Source organism: Aythya ferina (genome assembly GCF_964211825.1).
Source record: "Aythya ferina genome assembly, chromosome: 2".
Classification (NCBI taxonomy): domain Eukaryota; kingdom Metazoa; phylum Chordata; class Aves; order Anseriformes; family Anatidae; genus Aythya; species Aythya ferina.
This window is the reverse complement of record NC_140297.1, coordinates 31,837,048-31,845,363: the sequence shown is the minus strand read 5'-3', so window position 1 is coordinate 31,845,363 and position 8,316 is coordinate 31,837,048.

Genomic DNA, 8,316 nt, shown 5'->3' with positions numbered 1-8,316 from the left:
ATAAATGATTTTGTGATGAGTCAATATAAACTTCAGAGCTGCAAGACCTACGGGAAATGATAAGTAGGCCTCTGCTTTGCATGTAGGAGAAATAGGCAGGAGGGAAACCCCCAGTGATTTATTTGTATGAATGATTGTATTTTCTCTTTTACCGTGTTGTACAGTGCTTGAGGTAGTCCTGTTGAGGAGCTTATGTTTTGGTTGTGAAAATGACATCCTGTAATATCTAGTATTTTAGAATCCAAACAGAACTCAAAAAGTTTTGTAAAACAAATATATTTAAGAAATTAAGCTATATACATACATAAACATTTTTGAAAGTTGATATATGTGCTACCAAGAAAGCTGAGAAAATCAGAGTCACTTTGCACAGATGAAAGTGTCACTTCCTAGTTTGAAATTGCAATTGTCTGAAGAGTTTTCACTCTGAAAATAGGAGCCAGCAAACACTTTTCTGTGGTGCCTGCAAATCAATTTAAGCTTGGAGCAGAATGAATTCAACTGTAAGAAAGCTGACTAGAAGACAATCAGGGAAATGAAAAGGACACACACCAGAAGTGTTCATTCTGCAAATGAACCACATTTTGAACTTTAATGGATTCTGTTTTGGCTGTAGTGTGTGCAAGCTTGATTTGTAATGTTTTATGTACATGTAATGGTAGGTTAAAGTTACATGTTTATTAAAAGAAAAGCTACAGGGCTTAGCCAATATATGATCATCCTAGATAAAAGCTGATTCATTTTGGCCCAAAGGCAGAATCACTGAAATAAATCCTGCTAAGCGCTAAAATCAGAGAGAATCAAAGCTACAAGTCTGGCATGCAAGAGCTTTAATCTAGAAGCACTATATACATTGTATTATAGTTCAGATTTTAATGTAGTCATTGCTTGAGGAAAATCCATCTGCTTTACATTATGCCTGCAGTGCAGAGTACATTGATTTCATCACATCTCTGTACAGAATAACAATAAATGGACTGTGAACCATTCTTCAAATAACTTCTTTAAGAATATAACAACTGGTATAATATTTCAAGGTATGAAAACATAAAGAGAATGAAATAGAATAACTGTAAAATGCACTTTGAATACATGTTTCAGAACTGTCTCAGTCATCTTCCATTTATTTTATCCTACATCTTGACAGTTGGCTGTCTGCAGGAGTCACTGAAGAAATTGGTCAAAACTTTCACTTTGTTCCTATTTCAGGGATATTGTATTACATCAGGAAGAGCTGTTGATCTTGTGCAATCCGAAAGCTGCAGGACATGTCCTTTAGTGGTTTTGTTGTTCTTTGTTTGTATTACTTGTTTTTGTTTGTTTTTTTGTTTTGCAAGAAAGTTACTACTTACAACACAAAAGAAGAATATAGCAAAATTTCAGATTTTCAAGAATAGATTAAGGCAGAAAGTATTGTTAAGTTTTAAAAACATCTGTGTTTAGAAAAAATGGACATCAGGTTGCTTCTGGAACAGGACTTCCTGAACAAAACAAAAAGCAAAGCACAATACTTGCAGATACCTTTTCAAGAGAATTAACATTTTGACACAGAAGCAAATCTAATTTCCTGGAACTTTAAGGAAAGGCAGAATAGACGTGATGATGGGGATAATATTACACAAGTCATATATCACTGGGCTGTATCATCTACTGTCTGCAGTGACATTCATGGTTATTATGGTCACCAGCCAGCACAAAGAAAGTTCAAAGGATGAGGTAAAGCAGTGAAAGAAAATACAGTCACCACCACAATTTTCCACTGCTTAGATGAAGAATACATGGTTCCTCTATGCAGTGCAAGGCAACAGTATTACAGCAGGAAACTCATCCATAAAAAAATGTCAGCTCATAGCCTGAAACTTCTGAAGTAGTCAAAACAGTACTGAGCTGGACATAAGTAACTCAAAAGAAGCATGATGTGAGGGGAAATCACACAGGTCTTGCTGTTTTGTCTCTGCATGGTCTGAATTCTCCTGTTTTGGAGGATAAATAATCATTGATCAACCAGGGTCAGGCCAGAAATCAGAAAATTCTTCCTAGCTAGAAAAATTCAATGATGCTTGATAACTTGCTATGACCAGACTCCTTTAACACTGAAAGGTTACCCTCGGTGACTCAGAAAGCCTCCCCAGGTGGAACCAGAGAGCCGTTCTGTTCACACCAGAGCAGACTCCAGTCTGAATCACTCTCCAGGCTTCACTAACTGCAGACTGAGATCTTTCCTGATGACAATAATTGTGCTACTGACACCAATCTCACATGCAGGTTTCTAAAATTAGGTGTCTTTGTCTGGTGCTGACTCTCCACCCTTTCACTTTGCTCTTGTTCATGTTGCCCTTTTTGCATAGTATGAGTCAAGACAGCACTGAGTTATGACCATGCAGACTAGCTGGCACGGCTTACTCTGATTCATCCATGAATCTGTAAATCAAAAGAAGTTTCAAATGCTCAGTAAAATAGTCTCAGATGCTGAGCTCTGCACACAGGGAATATGAAGACAATTTATTTTTTGACTCCACCTTAATTAAAATAAAGGGCCTCATATTTACGTGGGGAGCTGGAGGTAGTTACATGCTATCACTGGGGTAATCTCCAGTGCTTTGGGTCAGCCCCATTACATGACTCAGTGTTTCACAGGAGAGCAACCAGGACTGCAGGTTCCTCATTTTCATCAACTGAATTGTAATTATGGGGGGAGGTGAACTGCTCACTTTGGAATGAAATTTGCTGGCGTAAAGGCAATAGAAGAAAAAAACAAGCAACCTTTTCCATGGGAGCCCACTCGTTTTCCCTGCTCAGACCAGAAATCTCTAGAAGTTGTATGGGGTGGCTCAATGCCTGTGCCATTTCATGCTGGTAGTACTGGCACTTCATCCTGCCTGATTTCATGAGGTAGTATTAACAACATCTGCCAAGGCAGTCTTGAAAACAGAAAGTTTAGAAATAAACAAGCAGTTTTGACTCCACAAATGATACACTACAGCTGGTCTGTGCTGACATCTTTGCAGGAGAAAAAAGGTGATGGGAATAGGCAGGAATGAGGAGATGACACCTGCACATCTGAGCTCACATAGGGATTTTTCTCCCATTTTCTTATAGCCCTCTCTTAACACAACTGCTCAAGATCTAATCTTATTCTGACACCCCAGCACTGCTTCTCCAGTCCTGAAGTGCATGTCTCCATAACCATCATCTCAGGTGCTTGGGAACTCAAACTTATGTCTCAATTTTGGAAGTTCTGCTGCTGCCCCACATGCTCTAGTCCTATGCGTGCTGGCCCATGACTGTCTGTCATTGCTGCCCAGCAGCTTCTCTGTCTGAGTCCTGCTCTGGCAAAAAAAGGACAAGCATAGTTTTGAGAACACATCAAAATAGTCTGCATTCCTCTGAATCTATTTTAACATATTTGTGACGAGAGGAAAAGACAGGAAGTGTCTAGTAAAAAATTAAATACAGGAAATAGGACCCCAATCTAGTCCTGCTTCCCATTTTACTATTAGCTTGGGACTGAATGAGGTTGATGCAGGGGCTTTTATGCCCTAATCCCTCATTTTCCCATTTTGTGGACATACTTCTTCCATTGCAATAGGCGGAGGAAGTGGCCACATGATTTTAGTTCCCTTTTTGGTACCTAAAAGAAGACTATGGAACTAAATGAAACTATGTTAACACTTTACTTGATGTGACACTGTATATACTCTTTTTTTCCTCAAGGCATGCCAGTGGTCCTCAGCTGATATCTGAATCCAAATAAATATGATAAAACGTGATAAACATGGATTTAAATAGAAAAGGGGACTTTTACAATGGTAATTCGAGGGATGGGGAAAGACTATTAGAGTGAGTCGAGGGGATGAAAACAAAATATTATGCAATCATTACACTAAGTGCAAAGGAGTCTGGATGCCCAACCTTAGCTAGCATTTGTTGGGACCCAAATGTTAGAATAGATTTGTGGTGTTGACAGTCTGGCACATGTGACCAGTGGCTACATGACTTCACAGAACAGTCATTCTGTGTGTAGGACCTCAAGGAAATGTGTTGTACAAAAACATAAGTAAATGATCTTCCAGGAACACATCATGTTGGTATTTGGATAAATCAGACTATGTTAAAAAATAAAAAATAAAGTAAGTGATAAAACCGTAATGAATGCCTCTGCATTTGGCACAAAGCCAAGGAAAAATGCTGTACCACTACTTTTGAGAGAAAGTGAAGTTATTATTGGTGGGTGTGGGATAATTATTATGCACTTCTTTGAAGCACAAGTTTTTCAAAGTTAATTTAAAGCTTCAGGTAAATTGCATGTATTTTAAAAGTAAGATACCTCTTTTATTGACAGTACTAACATTTGACCAGAAGGAAATCTATGAAAGAAAAAGACTTATTGGAAGAAGTGACAGGAATATTTTCTAAAAATCAGGACTCTATAAAACACTGTATAGATATATATATTTTTTATGACCGCATCTATTCCAGCAACCTGATTTCAGCGGGAATTCAGTTCCTGCGTGTGCATGTGTATGTATTGTAAACATGCATAAAAAAGTGCCTGATTCCCCTGTGAGACCAGACCTGAGAGGCGTAGGTGTTCTTGGGCTCTTTCCCCTAACGGGGGTGATGCAGATTCTCAGTACACTTCCTGGAACCTCCCTGAACATACTTTTATTTTATTTAGAGTATAATGCTCTCTTGGATAGATAGCCTACATGATTTAATCACTTACAACAGCTTATACGAGAGGTTACATTCTGCATATGTCCCAGGTGATCCTTTCCACAGAGTCCTCGGAGTTTTTTGAGTCACTTATCAGCCAGAATGTAAAAAGGTGCATAATTGTTCACAGAATTTTTGGCCTGGTCAGCAAGCTTGTCTTTGGCCCATTACCTCAGCTGCAAACAGAAAGACTCTTCAGAATGATAAATAGGAGATAAGAGGGGAGCAGTTATGGCAGAGCTTCTATTGGAGATGTGGATGCAACATCTTACGAAAAACGTCCAGCACTGTTCCAGCTCACTGATGCTACCCAGATACATGCAGAGCATATGCTTGAGAGATCACAGCCGGGTTTAAAACACTTTGCTTCAAAAATATGTCTTCAGAAATTGCCTTACTCCCTGACCAGGTCGGAGACCTAAAGGAAGAAGAATTAACATAGAAAACTGCGTTGGGTGCCAGCAGTTCCAGCAGAGCTGCAGTGCTGGGCTTGCTCTATCTGGATTTTGTGTGTGCCCAAGGCATCTTGGAACAACTGCTACAACACACAGTGGTACTAGCAAATGGTCTGGCTCACGTAACAGCAACAGCTTTCAGGCTGGTGCTCTCATTACCCATCACAGAGAGGGGAACAAATTCCCAAGACAGGTCTTCTGGTCACAGGACACTTACAAGCAGCACGATATCCAGCTAACTGTGTTGGACACTTAATCAAAATGGTTTTATATTGAAGGCTGAGCACTGGAGGTAAGAACTGATGTGCTGTCATGTGGTCACATTTGGACAAAAGCATCACAACTCTCTTTAGTAAAATGAGATTGGCAGTTTAACATTTGCACATAAAAATGTACAGGTAAGTTGCTTCCAACTGCTCTGGTGACAAAACTTTACACTAAAACTTTGCACTAAAACGTTACACTAAAGCTTTAAAAAGTTTTATAAATGTAAGTCCAACATTCACCAGATGATAGAGCAAAAATAAAGGACTATGACATGGTGATGAACTGGAAAAAAAAAAAAAAAAAAAGTTACTAAATTCAGTTTTGCCCTCCTAATTTCCAGGTCTGTGAGATGGTAGGTAATTCAAACTGCTGGACTATTAACATGCTAAGCATGTTGATCGTGCCAGAATGTAAAAGGCACGTAATTCTTTATTACTTTTTTCCTCCTAAGTGTTCTTCAGCAATGTGAGGATGCCACAATGTGGCAGTGATTCATCTGCCTGGCTTAGGCATCTGTATGCTCTGGCCTACCAGCTGCTGCTCTAAAAGGCTGTGAAATGCTTATGTAGATGTCTTGGCTAGCCTAAAGCTTCTGAAATGGCACTAGATGCCTGTGCTTAGGTCTCTGAATATCTTCCAGTGTGTCATTCATTAATGTGGGTAGGGAGATTGAATTTACAAGTTCAGAATTTCAAGATTTATTTGTGTAACCACTAGCTATGTATACCCTGAGTAATGAAATGGCTGATCTTGATCTTACACCTTAGTCACGGTTTTGATATTCTATAAATATCAAAGAAAGCTTCATCTAACATTACATATAGTAACAGATCCTTTCCCTTTGCAACAATGAATGATTTGAAACAGTCACTCTTCATTCCTCAGAGTAAAGAATAAAATGGATGACATTATCACTGAGCAAGAAAGGAAAAGATGCATGCTAGTAAGACTGTGTCAGTAGACTGCTAATACAGCAAAGTTTTAATTTTCTCAGTGAAGGGCAGGGATTTTGTTTTCTGAAACCTTACAGATAATGAGTAGCTGAGGGGAAAAAAAAAAAAAAAAAAAAAAAAAAAAAAAAAAAAGCTGATTTCTCCCTTTGTAGGAAAGATAATCTTTCAATCTTCCAAAGGTGTTTAGAAAATGATGTACATTGTTCTTTCTATTGCATCAGACACTTCAAGTGGTATATAATCATTGATGAGAAATATCCGTGTAATGAGATGAGTGGTGCCAGGACTGAAATGTGGAAAGAACCTTATTTTTGTTCTAATGTAATATTTTCTATCTTCTCTGCTTTGGTGACAAAAAGGTTGTAGCGTAGATCAGAAAATTAAGGTTAAGGAGAGGAGAGGAGAGGAGAGGAGAGGAGAGGAGAGGAGGGGAGGGGAGGGGAGGGGAGGGGAGGGGAGGGGAGGGGAGGGGAGGGGAGGGGAGGGGAGGGGAGGGGAGGGGAGGGGAGGGGAGGGGAGGGGAGAGGAGAGGAGAGGAGAGGAGGGGAGAGGAGAGGAGAGGAGAGGAGAGGAGAGGAGAGGAGAGATCAGTATGTTTACTAAGCTTATTCCATATTCGTGTATAAAATAGGCATGAGAGCTTTTCTCTGTTTTATAAGAATGACAACTGTCTTCAGTTTCAAAGGCAGTAACCATTACTGTTGGAATGGGAGCAAAATTAGGAGACCCAGCGGTAAAATTCAGAGCCAGGGACTGCCAGAGCTGTTTTAGGTGCATGTGGAGACTGCAGTTATTTTTACAAATATAGTCTGCATTTTTCTACATGGGTAGGCAGAATTGATCTTTTTCCTGAGGCATATTGTTCCTAAGTAAGGTAGGTTACTTTTAAACTCACCTGTCACCTTTAAACAGGCTAATTTTCTTACTTTGCAGACTGAACTAAATCCGCTGTGACTGGGCCTCCGGCTGAGGAGGAACATTCAAGGTAAGGACACTGGCAGGAATAGAGGGGAAGACAGAGCCAGTGGGTAATTCTATACTGTGTGCTGTGTTTTATTTTTCCCTGTAGACATAAAGGATTCCACAAAACATTGCCAGAAATATTTTGGAGCAGCAAATATAGGATTTACACGCAATTTTTGTAAAGATTCTTAGAAAACTTATGCTGCAGTTTGTCAAGTTCTATGAGGTAAAACAATATCATGAGTAAAGGGAGATGTGTGTTCATCTGCTGTGAGAGCATCTTGATGATAGCTGTGAACAACTACTGCAGGCTAGAGATATGACGCACATGGTCTGTCAGCTACAGGGTGAACACCTCCCCTTTCCAACAGTTCTGGATTGATTTTGAAACATGTTGGTGAGTAGCTTCCAAAGGTTTTGTATGATTTTCATAAATGCACAAAACCAAAAAGAAAAAGCAATTCAGCAGGCAACTAGGAGACATTTTAAAAAGCAGACAGGTAAGTATCGACCCCTAGGCTGTATGCACATGCTTTTCCCATAGAATGAAAGACCCAAGTCATGGACTAAACAGTCATGAATTAAAGATGGGAGAAATCCATTAAGTCCTATAGATTGTTCCCAGAGTACAAGCTAGCTCAGTCAAGGTCTGACTGCCCAACACAACGGTACCTCCAAGTGATCCCCAAGGGACCATCCCTGGATCAACTAGTATTCCCCCAACATCCCTTAATATTTTGGTTTACCTTTCTTCCTCAATTTTATCTGAAAACTCCCTGCTGCATTCTCTTCAGAATGCAGAACAACTATGCTTTTTTTTTTTTTTTTTTTTTTTTTTTTTTTTTTTTTTTTGGTCTGTGTGTGTATTGTTTGGGAAATGCAGGCTGTCAGCTCTTTTAGGTATCACTTAGCTAAGTTTCTCTGAGTGAGCTTTCATACTTGCAAAATATGAAGAAAACAAT